We start from the raw sequence: 20,260 nt of genomic DNA on the forward strand, positions 1-20,260 counted from the left end.
AATGAATTTATCTTCACAATATCCCTGTGAGATTAGATATTATCCTCATTTTAGACATCATGAACTAATGGACAGAGACCAATGACAAAAATGTCAGAAGTGTCTACTAATTTTGGGTGCCCAACTTGAGACGCTCAAGGCGTGGTTTTTCAAAGTACTTAGTATTTTATAGCAATGAACATGCTCAGACTGGAGCTACCATTGACATCACTTGTAATCATGAGCTCTTCACACTTCTGCAAATTTGCCCCAAGATGTCTCTTGTTGGGCACCCAGAAAACAAGGCACACCCAGTAAGTAGCAAACTGTGAAAACGTTGCGTTTAGTGACTTGCCCAGAACACAGAGGAACTACATTAGAGGCAGGGATAGAATCCAATTCTCTAGTGAAGCATTCAATTGTCCTAACCACAAGACCATCCTTTCTTTGTCCTTCAGTCCCCTGCCTTTTCACAGCCTACCTTCCAACTTCTGCAACAAATGAAGTAAGGGTCCTAAAGACCATAGCCTCATTCACTACAAAACCTGGATTCTTCTCGAGAGCACAGTCCTTGTGTGCACTAAGTAAGTCAGGAGTCCAGCAGATTTGGGATGGTTATATCCACAGCACAGTCCTCTGCCTCATAAGATAATGGAGTAACCAGTAGTAATAGAAGACGATGTTCTATGTGGACCTGCTGCTAGAGGGACATGAGACTAATTTTGTCAGTGGCTTTCACAACTATTTGGTATCTAGCAAAGGAATGTTAAGTCAAAAATAATGGGTTTAATTCCATTGTGCTGTAATGGTTAGAGAATCTTCTGCTCTTGTTCCCCCTAGCCTCTCCCTATCCTCTCCTGCTCCCATCCACCGTGCATAGCTCTTGGCCCATCCCCACCCCTGCTGCCCCCCACACCCAAGTCCTCTCCCTCTCCCTTATTCCCTTTGCTCTTTTCCCTCCGCCCCCATTAGTTCCTATCCTCCCATTCCCTTTCCCATCTTTTTTGTCCTATTAAATCTTGCCCGTTGCCCTCTCCTGACTCCTGCTCCTGTTCCCCTCCCCACCAGGTTCTTAGTCTCATTACCAACCCTTCTGCTCTTTACCCTTCTGCATTTCACTCAGGCTGCTTCCTCCTTGCTCTTCTTGCAGTCTGAACACCAGTAGGAGCAGCACTGACAGGAGAGATGCTCTGTTCCTGTGCCTGGCACCACAGTAGCATTGGTAACTGGGAGAAGCAATTACAGGGAAGGTCCTGCTCAGCCCATACAGCCCTGGTATGCTGCATGCTCAGTGCAGATGGAATCTTCATGGAATTTAGCTGCCAAACTCTAACAAACTGCTAATCACATGTAAACTTTTTTCAGAGGCTTATAACTCAAATAAATTTAGGCAAGTTTTCACAGGGGCAGCAAAAAAAAATATAATCCTGGCCCAAATGCAATCACCCTATCAAATTTCAAGTCTCTGCATCCAGGTCCCTCAAAACAAAGGATGTAAGATTTTTTAATTGGCAAAATGTATTTTTCCTTAATCTTATTCTCAGAAATGGTTGAACTGTTTTAGCTGAAACTTTCCAAAATAATTCAGTTTAAGACAGCCCAAACAGTTTACGTTTGCCAAAGTTAGAAGCAACTGAAAACAGGATTTTATAATGGAGAGCGTCAGGCAACCTTACTATAGGCATTGCTACCTTCATCACTTAGTATATATAAATGAATTTAGTGGTTATGAACTGACTGTCCTGGAAACGTAAGTTCTTTAGCTAAACAGGTACAGCATGAGAAGTGCATACATACACACACACACACACACACACACACACACACACACACACACACACACACACACACACACACACACACACACACCCCTCTATAGTCTATACACACAAATATTATGTACTTAAGTTCCAACTCGTTTTAGAATCCCCCGTGTTTCTTATATAGGACATATATTTGAGAGAAAACTAAGCCCGTATTACTATTTTCCTTACTCTTTAGTCCATTGTTTTTAACTCTAAAGTAAGTACATGGAGAGGGTCAAGCCCACTGTGACTACCCCCAAAACACACTATATCCTCAAAAAGGGCAGAGAAATAATCCCAAAAGCCCACAAACACAGGTTTAATCTGCTGGCAGTGTAATTCATTTTTATTTTATTCCACTAGAAGTAAATCACCATATCCCTTTTATTATCAGCAATAGGAACTGCAGAAGAAGGGGAGTTCCACCAGACAGAGCCAGAAAATGCCACTCTAAGGGCAGTATATAACTATTACTTAAACTGGCAATTCTATCTGCAGTTGTAAAGATCTGCTTTACAAAGCCTGGAATGTAGACCCAACTATTATATATTTTTGATAAAGTATTTTGCTGAGTTATTGGCGGAGTATTTACTAAAAGCTTCACCAGTAAGAGACAAATGAGGAATAGCAAGGGTTTTTTTGTTCTTCAATACAGCAGTACAAATAATACATTAATTTAAACATGGCTTATTATTGCTGATGCACACCATTGAATTTTAAGAGTTGGTTTTTTTTATAAATTGTTTAGAAAATACACTCTTTAAATCAGTGATACTGAGATTAAAGCTCGGGAGTCAAAAGTGGCTTCTTAATACGTCTCCTGAGGTTCTTTGAAGCACATGATATTAAAACAGTATGGTTTAATTATTAACCAATCAGAATGCTTTTACTATGTTGTTATTAAATAATTGTAGTTGATAGTCATTTTGCTGTGAGAATAATTATATATGTATGTATAGAAAATGAAACAACAAATTCATGCTACTGTGGCTCTTTTGAGTAATGTTGATCACTAATTTGGCTCCTGAACCACTGAGATCTGAGTAGCATTGCTTTAAATTATGTACTAATACTAAGTTGACACACTCTTTCTATTATAACACAGAAATGACACACAGATTATAACAGAACAAGAAAGACTGTCACCAGAAACACTCTGAGACCTAGCTAAACTCTCAACTTGAAAACCCTTCCCTCCCTTCCTCCCATACAGTACCCATCAAAGTCCAGGGTTATTTAAATTAAATTTTTGATTGTACTTTGCCACTTGGAACTGAAATGAACATTTAGAATAACCAACAACTACTCTATCCTAGCTCACACATTTATCATATTAAACCAAACAGTGGTTCACAAACTTGTTCTGTACATGCAAGGAGGAAGAACACATGTATGCAAAGCAGAAGATCTAGGTTTTATTTCCAGTTCTAACACAGGGCGACCTTGGACATACCACTTAACTCAGGTTATGTCTACATTAGCACTTTTGTCAGTCAGGGATGTGGGGAAAAAAAAAAAAAAAAAACACATAACTCGGCCAATGTAAGTTACCCCGACAGAAGCACCAGTGTGCACAGCACTATGTCGGCAGGAGATGCCCTCCTGCTGACATAACTACTGCCACTTGTTGGGGATGATTTAATTATACCAACAGGAGAGCTCTCTCCTGTCAGCATAGAGCAGCTACATGGGAGATCTTACACTGACACAGCTGCACTGGTACAGTTGTGCTGCTGTAAGGTCTTTAGTATAGACATAACTCAATTTCTTCCTCTGTAGAATGGGAATACAGAGGCTATTACTATTTACTTACCTCACAGGATTGTTTTGAGGCTTACTTAGCTAATATTTGACACTGTCAGATAATGGTTGCCTTGTATTTTCTACCCCCCACTTTCACTTTCGTTCTGGGCTACCAATGTTCCATGCTTATGACATGAGAATCACTTCCATGATAGTGAAGTGTGACATCAGAAACAATGACACTAGCAAATGAACTGAGTAAAAGGAAAAATTTGATTATGGATGAAAATATTTTAGTATTCAGCAATCATGGGAAAGGATATGATGGCTTTTGATGAAGTGTTTTGTAATACTTGTCTGGGTGCAACCAAAGCGAAGAGTTAAATCTACAGCTCTGTCTTTAATTTACTGTTCTGAGAACCTTACAACACTTAGAAAAGCAGTGAGTTGTACATTTCACACGATACAGATTATGGTAAAATGGTAAAAATGGAGTAAGATAATCCCTTGACAAAGTTATTCTTTTTAACCATATGCACCCCATAAACAAGTGAGGTAAAAAGACACCAGCTACTGCAAGAAATTAATAATCTATCTGGAATCTTAAAACTACACTAAAATAGCTCTAATTGTTTCACTTACTACAATAAAACACATTAATGTCTTTACCCTGCTGGTGTAAAACAATTTTGTAAACTCAGGTGCATGTCACACTTTTGCAGAAGTGCCTCTTCAGCCCCAGACTACTAAATACAAATCTCACACATTTTTGATCCACATCTGTTAATGTCCTGAGTGCCAAAGAGAACCATTACAACAAACAATTCCATGAATGCAGTGGTACTGTGGGTCATTGATACTTGGTTGTTAGTATATGCCATTCAATATAAATCAAATGGTTATGTATGGTAATGCCTTTTAAACCATTTCCAGTTTACTTATACATCAGCTATTAGACCCTTTGTGACTTTATTATAGCATTGCATTTGCAGTGTGGATAAAACAATACATAAACATTGGTTCTTGCACAGTAGTTTGGAAAAAAAACAAAGAGAAAAAACACAGCAACTAAAACTAGCAAAAGACACCCAGTTTGTAAGAATCTGAAAAATCTGAGATTGAATATGTATTTCTAGCATACCCCAAACTCTTACTGATTTAAGTGGGAGTATAGGGAATGCAAGATTGGACCTTGTTTTAAAAATATGGTATTTTTAAACACAGAATGCCTCAAAGGAGTACCCAGGCCTCTACAACTATATTTGACTTGGAAAATAATACAAACAACAAAAACCTAAAAATTAAGCCTTTTACTATAAAGAAAATGAATGTAAGCCAACAACTTGTATGCTAAACTGGACTTTCCAAATGTATATCACAATTTCCATTGTAACACACCACACAGAGCTCTTAAACTTCCATAAAGCATACAGAAAATGGTAACTAAATACTGTTCTAGTTCAGCAGAGTACTTAAAGCAAGTGAGTAATAAATAGATAGATAGATATCTCACAGATGAAAGAAAGCAGGTATAATTAACCCCACTTTACAAACGGAGAAACAGGCAAAGTGGCTTGCCTAACGTCACTCAACTGCAGATCTCCTGAGTTCCACCCTAGTGCTAAATCCTCTACACCACACTGCCAGTGAAGTAAATGAAACTATTCACATGCTTAAATAAGTGCTTAAGTAATTTACTAAATTAAGGCTTAAATTAAGAATTTGCCATAAAGTTTACATTTTGACGTTGACATTTGTGCCCTTTATTATAAATCAAGGGCAGGGGATATCTAAAATTGAAAATATTCATGGTGACAGACTAAACTGAAGATATGTTTGGAACCCAAACTGAGCATTGAAATTATCATCATTTGTAAAAAAAAAAATAAAGCAGCACTAATTTAGGTATAGTAAAAACAAAGAGGTTAAACTCAAAAGACGTACTGTACTATTTCACCAAATAAATGTGATTTGTTATTGGTCTCATTTTCAATAATTTAAGACAGTTCATTATAACTTTTTGTACTTACTAGTTTATAAATATACAAATTATCTGCAACTTTTGGCAGATGTATTAAGAAAATGTGTCCACAATATATTTTTATTATCTGCTACCCTGGAGATTGCGGGTTTGGATCAGGAAATTTCTGATGCTCCAGCAGTCATTAGTTTTCTGGCCTGCAATATAATCTGAGAGATTAAAGTATCCTGTATACACAATTAACATTCTTGAAATACATTTTAGGGCTTGTCTACACACACACACACACACACACACACACACGCACACTGTATCACTTTGACTATTCATGTATAGTTAAAGAGGTACAACACCCCTGTGTGGACCCAGTTATGCCAGTACAAAGGTGCTTTATATCAATATTCTCATATAGGTATTGTTTATTTCCAATCCTGTATAACTAGGGGTCTAACTCCTTCAAGCTTAAAAAAACAAAACAAAAAAACCCCTAACCGAATTAGGTATACCAGTACAAAAACTGAGTACAGACCAAACATTGGAAATGAAAGCAAGATCATGGATTTGAGAATAAGCAAGCAGCAATAACCAGTGATCAGTGTAACAAGAAATTTTTTTTTTAAATCAAGTTTTAAATTGGACATTGTAAATTAGATGAACCTTTTACAATAAAGTAAATTGATCTTCAAAAAACAAAAAAACCCCGTGATTCCCAAATTCTCCAAAGAAGTCTACAAACTATGCCAAAATGTGTTTCATACTCTTTACGCCAGTAAGATATTTAAAGGAACAGACATCATAGTCAAGTAGGGTCGAGGAAAAAAATTAAAAAATAAATTTTGCCTGGATTGCTCTATTTGGGAAAATTAGTTTATTCTGTAGCACAACATTCCCAATTCATAAAGTTATCAAAATAAACCTGGAACCTCACTTTCCCCACTGAAACCACACATCAGTTACATTTCTGTAAATGACTGGGACAAAAAGAGGACATTAATTGAAAGATGCATACAAAGCCAAAAACAGCTATTGTATCTCCAAGAGTGTTGGAAATGTTAGCTGCTGGGACACCACTCTACAGATGAAAAATAATCTTAAAAATCAATCAATCAATCAATCAAGACAGGCAGAGAAACACACAGTATATACGTTAACCAGTGAAGTTTTAACTGGTGAGCTCTGGGTGATATCTACTGGTACATGGGACGCACATTTCCAGAGACTCAAGATGTGTGGCTAATTGAGGGAATATTTCAGGATAGTAATAATATTGGTACCCCATTTTATCTAAGTATACGTGCTACAATAGTGCCCAAAGGCCCCAGTCAAGTTTTGGGGCCAAGTTGTTCTAGGTGCTGTGCAAACATGTAGGAAGTCATTGTCCATGTCTCAAATTGCTTATAATATAAACTGAAACAAATATAACATAGCAGGTCAGTTTAGAGTAGAGCTAATAAGACCAGCCACTGCCTAGCCTAGCTATGAGCACAACTTGTAACTTCTGAATCATTTCAAAAGACCTCATGCCCCAGCACTAGTCAAGATCACCATCATTAACCGGCTGAGCTCTTGTGGGTGTCAAGGCAAAAGTGGACTTCAAGATGGGATGTGAGGAGGGCTGTGAACTTGGTTGAGTTGGTATCTTTGTGGTTTATGTGGGGGCCTAACAACCCACTCCCGCAGGCCAGGTCTATTGGTGTCAGGCTCAAGTGTTTACACTGTAAGCTCCTTGGGGCAGGGACCCTTGGCAGTTTTTCTAGCCTCTACAGGGAGGAGGCAGCGTGGGCCACAGAGGGGCTCAGACTAGATGACCTGCGGGGCTAGAACTCAAACTCCCAGCACCCAACAACAACCGGAGCGGCAGGCCGGCGGCCCACGGCCCGGCCCCGGCGGAGATGTGGCGGGGAGTTGAACACCGCGCGGAGGCGCGCCGGCCCGGGGGAGCTCGGCTAGCAGAGAGGCGGGCAGCGGCTCTTCCCCCTCACCCGGGGACTGCCGCGGGCCAGGCGAGGCCACAGCCACCTCCCACCCTGCGCCGGGGGGGGGGGGAACAAAGCAATGCCCCCCCCCCCCCGCCCGGCAGCAGCCCGACCCCCGCTCTATCGGAATCTTCGCAAAGGCCCTTTAAATATCCCCCCCCCTCGCGCCGCCACCGCCCTCGCGGCACAAACAGCTGTTACCCGTCCCCCTTCCCTCGCGCCGCCTCCCTCCCCTTCGGCGGGCGCGCGCGCGCGCCGCCTCCCTCGCGCTCCCACAAAGGCAACGGTTAGTCGGCGGCTGTTCCAGAAATTTCCTCGCTCCCCCCTCCCTTCCCCGCGCCTACCCGCCGCCGCCCCTATCCTCCCCCCCGGGTTGGGTATAGCGCGGGTGCCCCCCTCCCCGCTGTGCCGTGTGGCGGGCTCTCGCTCCCCCCGCCATCCCCGGTCTGCTTGTGTGTCTGGGCCCGGCCGGCCAGCCGCCGGCGACGGGCGCGCCGTGATGGATGGCTGGCTGGGAGCGGGTTTGAGTGACAGCGCTTACCTGGGTGCCAATCTTCGTCACACTGACAAGCGGCTGCAGCAATCGGGACCCGCACCGCCGCGACACGCGTCACCACGCACACACGCACCCGGCCAATCGCCGCCCGCGCCACACTTAACGACAGCACGCTGCGCATCACGCCTCATCAATATTCACCAAGGGGGCGGGGCGAGCGCCGGCGCAAGACACGCCCACCACGAAACTCGCTGGAGCCAGTGGGCGAGGTGAGCAGCACGGCTCCTCCTCACGCCGACGTGCCCCCACGCGTTCGTAATGAATACTCATGAGGGGGCGGGGCGAGCGCCGTCTCTGTCACTCCCCCTTCCCCGCCTCTTCTGTATGGTCGGGGTGGGAAGGAGGTGAAACCAACTCCCCAGGGTAGTGCGGGGGTGGGGCGGAGATACCAAGTGAAGCGGGGAGAGGCGGGGGAGGGGGAGCCTCAGGCATTTGCAGCGGGGCCTGCTACAGCTGCCCCTGATGGTTCTGCCCTGAGCTGGCGCGAGAGGCCCCTGCTTTGCTGCCCCCCAGGCTCTCAAATGCCCCTGCTGCCAGGGCGCCCCTCCCTCCAGCCCCTGGCAGGTGCGGTGCCCCCAGGCCTCCTTGGTGTGGCTTTGCCACCCCGTGTCCCAGTCGCTCTCCTGCCCTTCTCCCCCACCCCACCCCACCCCACCCGCCGCGCAAGGCCCTGGTGCTCGCCCCGCACACAGCCAGCGTATTGCCAGGGCCTAGCTGCCCATGCTCAGGGACGCAAATAAAGGCAAGGGGGAGCAGCCTGGGAATGGCAGAGCCCATCTCAGCAGCCTTGGTGGTGTTACACAAATGGGCACCACTGCACGCTGTTTGCCATAGCCTTCTGCAGAGCCAGGCCACAGGAAGAGCCCTGGCCAGCTGAGCTGGTGAAATTGGCAGCAGGCTAGCTGAGTGTCTATGCAATACACAAGCGTGCCCCATATCCCCTAAACATGACCACACTTCTCCCCATCTATCAAAGCCCTACTCTGTCCCCACTTGCAGTTTTTGTCTCTGAGAATCTGGTCACCCTACACCTACATCAGCACCTCGCCAGTCACATATTGTTATTTTAGTTGCCTTCTTGCCTGAGGAGGCCTACAAGGCCTGGTCTACACCTTAAACTTAGGTAGCCCTAACTATATTGCTCAGGGCTGTGAAAAACTTCATATCCTGTGCAACATAGGTCGACCTAACTCCCACTGTAGATGCAGCTAGGTCAACGGAAGAATTCTTCCATTAACCTAGCTGCTGCCTCTCAGAGAGGTGGATGAACTACATCAAGGAAAGAGCCCTTCTATCCATGTAGGAAGTGTCTACATTACAGCCCCACAGCTGTAGCACCATTGCTGTGCCAGTGTGATGTAGACAATACTCCAAGTGAGCTCCCTCTCCTGCCACTTCTCCGTACATTCAGATCCATGTGGAGTTAGAGACTGTGAATATGATAAAGAATAAGTCTGGCAGAAACAGGTAGAAATCAGTATTGCCAACCCCAAGTTTTCAAAAACCAGGTGACAAAACTCATAATATTGTCTAAAAAAATCATGAGATTTTAATAATAATAAATTTTGTATTTTTTATTTGCCTTCTGGCTTTTGAGCCTTTAGGGTTCAAATCAAGCTTTACTCTGCAACCACTGTGTCTAGAAACGTCCTCTTTTTAAAATGAAAGCTGACTCCAAAAGATAAAGCTTTAAGAAAACCACCAAAATATCAAGAGACTTGCATTAAAATGGTAAGTGTTGGCAACAGTGAAAGGAGAAAACAAGGAAAAAGAAAAACGTAGAAAATGAATTGGAGGAAAGAATATGCACTCTTTTCTCTCTCCACCCCTAGCTGCCAAACGATCATGTGCTCCCCCTTCCCAGCACTACAAAGAGTCCACGACAGGAGGAATGATACAACAAAGGGTAGAGGAGAGCCACAATGAGGGGGGTGGGTAGAGTGCTTTTGCACTCTGTAAGAGTTCCATAGCTGTGGGAGTACATAATATAAACCAATGGTGATATTGATGTGCAAGTCTCTCTCTTTTTTTTTTTTTCTTAGAAAACATGCAAAGTGAATACAAAAACTTTTTTGCATAAAATGGTTGTCACAGTTCAGGGCAACTGCATCTGTATTCCCCCTCCTTGGTCCATCAAGGGAACCCATTCTATGCTCTCAGTTCCAGGCTCCGCAGTTGTCAATTCTCTTGGGTAGAGACCTCTGTCTCTCTCCCTTCTGACTGGGGTATTTCCAGGCTGAACAGTTGCCTGCCTCCACTGAGTTATACCCCAAAAGATAGACTGCTCTGGCAGGCCTGCTTTGCTGCTCTGCGCAGAGACAGTAGACAGTGTAATTACCCACAGTTATAAGTTACCACACAGCTCTTTCTAAGCAAGCACTTTTATTCTTAGGCTAAAAGCACTACAGACAAATCATATTAAAAACAATAAAAGAACATACACTCATGCTAGTAAACTTACCAGAGATCACCCCGCCCCAACAAGGCTCTGACTGGTGATTAGTCCTTCAAACCCCACCAGTTCATAACAGATCTTTCTCAGAACTTGCTCCAATATCTAATAGGGCCTCACTGGACCAAAGACTTTCCAATCCATCCCTAACAATTGGGGCCCCACTTGGAGCTTAGGTCTCTCCATTTGCTGGATCAGAATGAAGCACTTGAGTCACTTTAGTTCAGGCTATTTAACCAAAAATCCTCTTTGTTGGACAATTCCCTGGAGAATTCAGTTTGAACCAGTATAGGCAAATCTCTTTCAAGGTGGTGGTAGCTCTCTGAAGGTGTTACAAACTGAGCTAATTTGCTCAATCGCACTCCCCTCCCCCCAAACTCCCACTGTTCTTAGTTCCTGAAGGGCTGTGGTCCCCTTCCCACACAGAAATACATACAATCCCTTAAGAGTGCATAAACTTTTGCATTTTTAATCTAATGAACTGTTAAAATACTTAAACTTAATTTGATAAGGTTTAATTTAATTCAATAAAGTTTGCCCAGGATATTGCCATAGCTGTCATAGAGTTTAATGCTTGCAATTACAATTTGCAAAAAGCTTAAAATGATTGGCACTACCAAAGTCTTGCAGTTCAAGTAATTAAATACCAAGGTTCTCATACTAATTTTAACTTTTTTTTTCCACACTTCACATATTGAGTACAAACTGTATGTGTAGTTCTGAGAACTGAATTGGGCTTATTATATAGTAAAGCTACCTTTAATAACTTAAGCCCCAGTCCTGCAAACACTTATGCATATGCTTAATTTTACCACCACGAGTAACCCTAAGGATTTTAATGAGACTGCTCATGGTTGTAAAGTTAGGCATTTGCCTAAGTGTTTGCAGGCTCAGGACTCAAGTTATTAAAGGTAGCCTTAATATATAACAAGCCCAATTCTGTTCTTAGAGGTATACATACAACTACAATTTTCTGAAATAGGATTTGTACAATTGTATCTGAGGGCAAAACAGGATCCTGTATATACACAGTATACCCGTTAAGTTACTGTGACATTCTTAACTTTTGCAAATCCTAAATTCTGATTGTTAAATGGTATGCATAGTATCATATTGATGCAAGTTTTATACGTAACGTATTCAAACAGAAAAAAGGAAACATTTCATTTGACAATATTAAGTATTTATTTATTTATGTACTTTATTATGTACTTTGAGGCTTTTTGATATATAAGCATTAAAAGCTATGTTTTTAAGTGGTGTTGGGATGGGTTACTGTGTATGTGGCAATCACTAATGTGTATAACATTATACTGAATAAAAACTTTAGTCCCAGTTATCAGGTTGGCATAACATTGTCATAACAGTGTTTCGCACAGGTTTCCATTACAATGCTGTTAGTTTCTTAAGTGTTGAGCTTTAACAAAGGAAGGGCTCAACTGCTGCTCTCTTTTGTTACTAATGGAAAAAAACCACTTAAGTAATAAGAGATACATGTTAACCATTTTGATGTCCTATGGCTATTTGGAGTGCATCCAGAAAAGCAGCCCTTGTATGTCTGTCCATGTATGCTGAACATTCATATAATCTACTAGAGTTTTACATGGCATAGTAACAGTAGTGAAAAAATCTTGAGACTCATTGTACAATAGATGTGGGACTCATGTTAATACTAACAATAATCTATTTAAGTCAATATTAATGATTTAACTGAGTCTAAGTAGATATTAAGACCATGAATACAATATAACTCAGTTGATAACATTCCCTCTAGGCAAAAATGTTAAGAGATCATGTTCCACAGCAGGCTTTGGGCTCATATCAAATGCTGGCACTGAAGTGCAGTACGGCTCAAAGGGAATTCTGCACAGTAATCAAGATGTAATTCTTTGGATGAGATATCACACAGTGGTTTCATTTACCCATCTCCTGTTCAGAGAAAAAGTAAAGACCTCAAGGCATTTCCCAAAAAGAGAAAGGAATAAATCCTATCTCCCGTTTGGCATTCCCTCTCTCATTAAAACAAGTTCTAATTTCCAGGGCAGTACGTTAGCTGAATCACTGGCTGCATAATAGTTATTCCATCTGTTTATACAGTTGAGTCACTGCATTACCAGTATCGAATGCGTTATTTGGAAAGAATGTTAGGCTATCTTGATTTATATATATTTTCCTTTCTATACATTCTCCAATACTTTGACACCTTTCACTCCCGTTTTAACATTTTAACAAACGGCTGAAAAGTTAGCGGATAGTACCAGCAACAAATACAGCAGAGTGAATAGTATGACAAAAATACCCCTACCCCTATATTGCCTTCCTACCTGCAACACTCTTTGCTGCAGGAATGTAATGGTAATGGAGCTAAATTATTTCATAACTCACTACATTTATTTTCCATTTGAGATATCATAAATAAATTATATAGACAGAGTTTGAGGGGAAATTATCTGTTTTAATTGGTGCCAAGAAATTGTGGATTTTTGGTCACTTGATTGCAAATTTTCTTCCAAAATATAAACAGTTTGAAAAGACACAGTAAATTTTAAACATAAATTTAATCTTTTCTTTCTTTTTTTTTTTTTAAAGGAGGGCAGGGAAGGAGGGGAGGCCCTTATATGTATCAAAACACTTTCTTGATTTAAATATAAAAATTAAATGAGAATATTTTATTTAACTGTTACCCATTAGTGTTGCGAATGCAAACAGCATTGTTCTAGTCAGTGCAAGAGAACCTGAGAATGAAACTGACTAGAAATAAAAATAAAATCAATTAGTCTACATTCACTTTCCAATAAATGGGCGAGATCCATCCTCCAAATCCAAAGTCAATGGAAAGACTCCCGTTGGCTTCAACAGGAGATGGATTGGGTCCCAAGTGAAATACAATGAAATGCCAAAAGAAAACAAACATCAGAGGTTCTCAAACTAAGGTCCACAGAACACTTGCTTATGGTCCATGGAGACCTGTCTTTACTCTTCATTTCCAGCTGCTTTTACAGGTCTCCAGGGTTTTTATAACATAGAAGAACTGGGAGGCTTTCCAAAAGCAGCCGGGAATGAGGTGAACGAGCCAGCCAGCCAGCCCTCTGCTGTATAAATGGAACAGGAGAGGAACCAAGAGCTACGCTTAGCAACTAGAATAAAAAACGGGAGTGTAATGACCAGGGGAGCAGAAGAAAAGAAAACAAGGCAGCTAGGTGGTATGTCCAAAAAATCAGGTAGCTGCTGGAGATAATGTCCAGGAGAAAAGAGAATCAAGCTGTGGGAAAATGTATGCAGAGGTACAGGAGGACTACATAACAAGCAAGCATGTGCAGTGAAAGAAACATAAAAGATGGCAAAAAACAGTAGAGAAGCATGAACAGAGAGAAACAAAACAAATGGGAGGAAAAAATGAAAGGAAGAAGAAAAGAAGAGAATATATTAACTTTTAAAAAAAAAGACACAATGCATTGCATTAAGGCAGTTAAAATAATACATATTTTCCTGATAATACTGCTCAATACAAGCAACTGCTGTAGTTCCCAGAGTGATATTATGAGACTAAAAATGCATAAGGAGTTTTATTACGAGGAATCTCTATTAAGATATGGTCTATACTATCAAAATATTTGAGAATTCCAGGAATAGTAAAAAGTAAACAATATTTTAAAAATTCTCTTTTAATAATGTAAAGTGTTGTTAGTAGCGGTGATATTTTAATACAGCATACTTTTATGTTGATTGTGTACCTTTTATAAATTTCAATATATTTAACTATACGCTTAAATATCACACTGAGCTGTGTCCAGAATTCAAATGTTGGTGTCATAACCTGAACTACTTTCAAAGAGTGTCAGGAATACTATTATATGTGACTTTATCACCTTTACATAGACTACAAGAGCCCTCTGAGCTACCATAAATTAACTTTTCAGAACTGTAACTGGGCACACCCTATAAAACATTCTGAAATATCAGAAGTTACACCAATGAAATACCTTCTTCATATGTGCTTTCTGATGTTATCCACAGTAAAGATTTCACATGTCCAATTCAGCTTTCTGTCTCAAGGGGCTGATTCACATATTCCTACTTTATGAGCAACACCACTGAACACTGTCAGACTCATTCACTTTTTGCCATGCTGGCCCCTGCAAATGAAAATGTCTGCTCACAAAAATGAGCATGCTTGTATTTCCCATATATTTTTTACATCAGAAGATTGAAACAAACCCACTTAGTGTCTATTCAGTGTGATATTCATATAAATGTACTCTGTATGCATATTTGAATGTTAAATCATTCTCAACATTTTCTTTCTTTAATTAAAAATACTAGAAAATTAAATGCAAAAAGTCACATTAATTCTGTATTATGGTGGATATTTTTAAGCCCATAAGAGTCAGGAAGTTCAATGTTAAAGGTAAAAGTCAACTGTAATTTGACAATATTGTTTATTTTATATGTTAATCCTTAGAAAATGGCATGGTTCACACTGCCAACCAAATAAATATATTGATTATTATATACAGTCTCCAGAGGCACAAAGTGACACAATTTTATAACATAAAAGTGTACAAAAGACACCACAGATGCACAATGATGCACAATTATAGCTGCTACAGAAACCATAAAAACTGTACATTTTTGGTTTAAAAAGTTCACCAATAACATTTTACCCTACCATAGCTTTTTGCTTTTAGTATAAATAATCTGGTTAGAAGATATTTAGAAACTGAAAATATTGTGTGGGGGAAAACATGTAATGACTACATAAGTTCCAGATACTCCCCTAGCGGGTAGTATTGTGGTGAGACATTATTGGATAGTTAAAAGAGAGAAAGGTTTCAAAATCCCTGCCCCTATGTCAAGTTTTGGTCCAGGCTTATCCCAGGTCCAGTCTCTCCTCATCATCCCTATTGCTGATAATGGTTTGCTTAGTGGGAAAAGACTGTAGTCACAACTGCAGTCACTGCCAGAATCCATTGGCTCAAAATTACTCTGAGTCAGAGCTTAATGCTATTATAAGGTCTATAACAGCTGCAGCAGTAATACATCTGCAAGTCATTTGAAAATTTCATAATGAATAAAAAGTTATCCATCACACAGATGTATACATTATATATAAACCCTACTACCTATTCAGTTACACTTCCAGTAACCCACTCTCCTTTGTATACTAGCCGCAGTGAGACACCTAAAACTTACTGGTGTAGCAATCCCTGCATAATATTACCTAACCTATTCTACCTATTTTAAACAAAAGATAGGATGTTGAAAAAAGAGAAGGGGAATAGAAAGCTATAAAAATTCATAATGCAAAAGGGAACTATTAATAGCATGAGACTGAGTGAATAATATAGTGAAAAAATAAGGTGAATATTGAGGAACAATGAAAAATATGTACTTTAAATATATAGTTATGAGGTTTAGTTAAGATCTCCAGGGATCTCTAACACATCCCAATGCCCCCAGCCTGCAATCTGATACTCGATAACAAAGCCAGGATTTGAAAAATAAAAACTCAGTATAATAATGAAATGGGTGGGGCAAGTTAGGGTAGAGAAAGGGAAGCTATGAGTAACTATGAAGATTTTAGAAAATAATAAAAAGGGATCAAGTATAAACACAATCCATGGAAGGAAATGTATACATGTCCACCAATTATGAGTCCAGTCCTGCAGGATGTTGAATTCCTCACGCAAGGTGCTGAAAACCCTTAATTTAGGAGTTCAAGTTGCTCAACAACTCAGCATCTTGCAGGATTGGGCCCTACGTGGGCTGAAAAACACCAAAAAATGTTATTCTATATTTATCTAAACAGTAAAAATGAACTAGAAAAGAAACACTTTCACCATAAGAACTATGTACTGACAAGGCTCTGGCACCACTGAAGTCAATTGGAATTTTGCATTCAACTTCAATGGGGCCAGAATTTCACCCATAGTCTCAAAAATGTTTAAAGAGTATTTCATTTTACTTAATCTTTCATTATCTATTGTTTGAAAACTCCTTTTACAAGCTCAAAAGTTTTTTCTTTTCCCATTTGTTTTACTCTGTATTTTTGTGTATCAGTACAGTATCTTTCATAATATGATTATAGCTCGGGAAACAGGATTTGTTAATCAACTTGCACTTCCACAGTGAGGTGGCTATCCATGCAACAGCAGATCACACCATATTTTAGTTTCTATATAAACAAATAGTTTTTAAAATGATATGGTTAGAAAAGTGACTATGTGAAAATGCTTTCTTCCTCAACAGATCTGCTTCTTATGTGCATTCAGAGCCTGAACTGCTTATTTTACTGACAATAAGTTTTTATTGGTTGCATATAAAAAAAGACAACATATATCTGTTTTATGATCTTAAACCAACTGAGAAAATACATACAGTAAAAATGAAAAATCTGTTAACACTATGAATGGCTCATCTGGAACAGGATCCTGGTGGATTCTTAGACTGATATATGTTTTTAAATCTTATAATGTGATGTATTTCAGGGCTGTGGGATGACCCAAGCACCTCTTTATGACAACTGGCAGAGGGCACAAGGATACATGGCAGTCCAGGGATCCCCTAGGTTCACCAAAAGAACATAATGTAAAGTCTCTAATGCAAGTCTGTGTCACACTGGTCATCCTAATCACTATGAGATGTATGCACAGAAAATGTGAGGATTTATATATATTTATGCTGAAAATTACCTGCTCTAGGCCTTGTAGTTAAATGCAAGTCACTCAAATTGAGAAAAAACTTCTCCAGACTGGAAGTGGGAGATACTTATTTCCTTGGTGGACCATTGTGTACTGTATGTTTTACAACAGAATTCTGTTAGCATACTGAGTGAAATGTTAATGAAGAGCTTGTGGAGACCACAGAAGGAAATTAACAGGAAAAGGTAAACAAGGGTCGGGAGGGAACCCTGTTTTCAGATGAAGATCAAAGGTCTGGTTTAGTAAATCTGGGGTGCAGAGACATGCCCTAGCATCCTTCAGTCTGCGAAGATACATTGCCAGCAGGCATGATCTTATGAAAAGAAGATCTCAGTAATCCTGGTTGAAAATGGAAAAGGACTTAGGGTAAATTATTCAGCAGGAAACGGGAATGTCTTGTGAGTTTAGTTTAGGCTCTAGAAAGCATATTATGATTTTGGTTTTTATGTAGCCATTTGTTTCCAATATTCTTTCTTACTGTCATTTGAATTTCTGTTCTTTGATAATAAACTTATTCTTGTTTTCACTAGAAATATATCTAAGTGCTGTTTGTTAACCAGAGTGATGATTCTGAGTTAAAACTAGTAAGCTAGCCTGTCCTATTCCTTTGTGAGTAATGAATCAGAGAGTTCTGTGAGCATTCAGTGGATCAGGAGCTGGGCACTACAGATAGACGCTCGGAGCACTAACCTGTACAGGGAGAGCAAGGCTAGCAGAGGCCTGGAAGGAAGCGTTTGGGTTACCAGAGGTTGGCAGAATCAGGGAGCTGATCCACAGCAGATGCAGACAAGATTTCTTCACAGTCACGATAAGTGGTAGTTAGGTGCCTCACAACCCTGGGAAGCACTACTAGTGGTGCTTTCAGAGCAGACAGCATCACTGCCTTTGCTCCTGCTCACAGCTTTCCTAAGATACAGCAGAGTAAAACAGATCAGAATGGCCAAGTTCACAGAATACCTGAACAAACACGAAACTGACAATAAACAGATTGTTTTCACTTCATTGCTTCATGCAGTGTTGCCAACTCTCCAAATTTTATCCTAAGTCTCATGATATTTGATGTTTTATTTAAGGCTCCAGCTGCTAGAATTATGTTACTACCAGAGAAACTCAACTTTCATTAAAAAAAACCCGAAGTTTCTGCATCCCTCATGGTTGCAAGGAAAAACTTGAAAATGTGAACACTTAAGGCTCCAAGAGCAGAAGGTAAATAAAAAGAACACAATCTTTATTAATGTTTAACTGTCATGATTTTTAAATCCATCTATTAATTTTTTGGGAACACCTCATGATTTTCAAATGCTCTGAGTTGGCAATACTGTGCTTGGGAAAGCAGAAGCAAATACTGAAGCTAGTTGTGGAGGAGGGATATCCAAGGATAAGGCGCCTAGCGCACTCTGATTAAGACCCTCACAGCTTACAGATAGGATGACCACGTGTCCAGTTTTCAATTGGAACACCCCGTCAAAAAGGGATCCTGGCAGCTCCGGTCAGTACTGCTGACCAGGTCGTTGACTGTCCAATTGGCTTTGCTGCAGTGGGACTGGCAGGCTCTCTGCTAGCTGCTGCGTGGCTCCCCAGAAGCAGCTGGCATGTCCGGCTCTTAGGCTTAGGGGCGGCCAGGGGGGCTTCAGGAGTGGGCCTTTAATGGACCCATTGAAGCTGTGATAATGTGTGGTCCTAATTCCACTCATAAAATTATAATAATTTTAGTGAACAAAAATCATAAAAGCTGGTTATGAAAAATGGGAAGAGGGGAGGGAAAGAATCATGGAAACCTTTGAGAAATTTCATTTTTTTAAAAAATTACCCTTTTTAACTATTTTGCTGCCAGCTCTAGCGTCCTGTAACAAATAAAACCTGAAATTAGCATAATATATTTGTCAAAACAATAAATATGCGTTTTTGGGCCTTGCAGTGAAAATGAGCAGATGAGCCAGGGTGGGGGAGAGCAAGCGATGGAGGGAGGGGGGATGGAGTGAGTGGGGGCGGGGCCTCTGCGAATGGGAGGGGCAGTGAGCAGGGCAGTGGGAGGGGCAAGGGTGATTAGTTTTCTGGAATTAGAAAGTTGGCAAGCCTACTTACAGCAGCAACCAGGAGGCTGTGGGAAGTGTAGCCTAGCAGATCCCTCTCTGCCCTTTGGTATCCACGAGGATGTTGGGGAAGTTTAGAGTAGTGCAGATGGTGCTTCCCCCTCACCCCAAACTGTGAGGCAGGAGACTGTGATGAGGAGTTGGGAGAAAAAGCTCCTTCTCGCTTCCAGCAGCGGAGGGGAAGGAGAGGTTGGAAATAAGGCTTTGATTTTATCAGATACCTGCTAAGAAGAGGTTGATATGATCGAATAACTAAGTAGGAACCCCCATTTTCCCTGTCTCCACTAGTAGGCCTCTGGCTAGTAAGTACCTGGAACATTTGTAAAGCCATTTTGTATTTGAATGTCTTTACCACTGCTTGATTGTAATTTCAGCTGGCATTTATAAACAGAGCAGTTGTTGTATATTTTTCTGATGGTATTAATGTGTGTCTTGGGGAGAACTGGAACTAGCTCAAAGTTTCTGGATTAAATGATCACTTATGGAAGATATATTTTAAAAATGCTTTTCTTACTTTTTACTCCAGTTGGCACTGAAAATAAACAAGATGTACAAAGGATGAGAGAAAATAAGTACTATTACCCCATTTTACTAAAGGGGAGCTGAGGTCCAGAGAAATTAAGGTCCAGATTCACAAAGGTATTTAGGCTCTTAAATCCCACTGCAATCACTGAAAGTTAGGAGCTTAAATACCTGTATGGATCTGGGCCTACGTGATTTGCCCAATGTCTCACAGGGAGTCTATGGTACCTTAGGTAACTAATCCAGTCCAAGTCCACTGCCTTAGCCACAAGATAATTCTTCCTCTCCCTTCTCACATCCTACATGTGTTTTCCAAAGACTACTTTTCCCTCTAAAGAGTGGAGAATTTGACCCATAGTTTCACATGAGCCCCAAAGAGAGTTTGGGTAACTTAAACATAGCTTGAATTGCTGGAATTTGAACTGTTAAGTGTTGGGGATACTGTCAGAGTT

The 20,260-nt window shown here is 40.6% G+C and overlaps 1 protein-coding gene and 1 long non-coding RNA gene across 31 annotated transcripts in view; both read right to left on the minus strand.

Moving 5' to 3' along the window:
• PKNOX1 (PBX/knotted 1 homeobox 1) overlaps positions 1 to 8,142 on the minus strand; it is a 68,911-nt gene extending 60,769 nt beyond the window's left edge. For 3 of the 30 annotated variants that reach the window (XM_038387572.2, XM_043506837.1, XM_043506828.1), the window contains exon 1: positions 8,026 to 8,122. The gene's annotated coding sequence lies outside the window, so the exon portion shown is untranslated. The other 27 variants (XM_043506815.1, XM_043506872.1, XM_043506804.1 and 24 more) reach the window with 21 other exon arrangements.
• Positions 8,143 to 16,526: 8,384 nt separating this feature from the next.
• On the minus strand, positions 16,527 to 19,160 carry LOC122458385. Its single transcript, XR_006278416.1, has 2 exons — positions 19,004 to 19,160; positions 16,527 to 18,099 (listed from the first exon to the last, which is right to left on the minus strand). It is a non-coding gene; the product is annotated as an uncharacterized LOC122458385 (long non-coding RNA).
• Positions 19,161 to 20,260: the final 1,100 nt, after the last annotated feature.

Source organism: Dermochelys coriacea, chromosome 1, assembly GCF_009764565.3.
Source record: "Dermochelys coriacea isolate rDerCor1 chromosome 1, rDerCor1.pri.v4, whole genome shotgun sequence".
Lineage (NCBI taxonomy): Eukaryota > Metazoa > Chordata > Testudines > Dermochelyidae > Dermochelys > Dermochelys coriacea.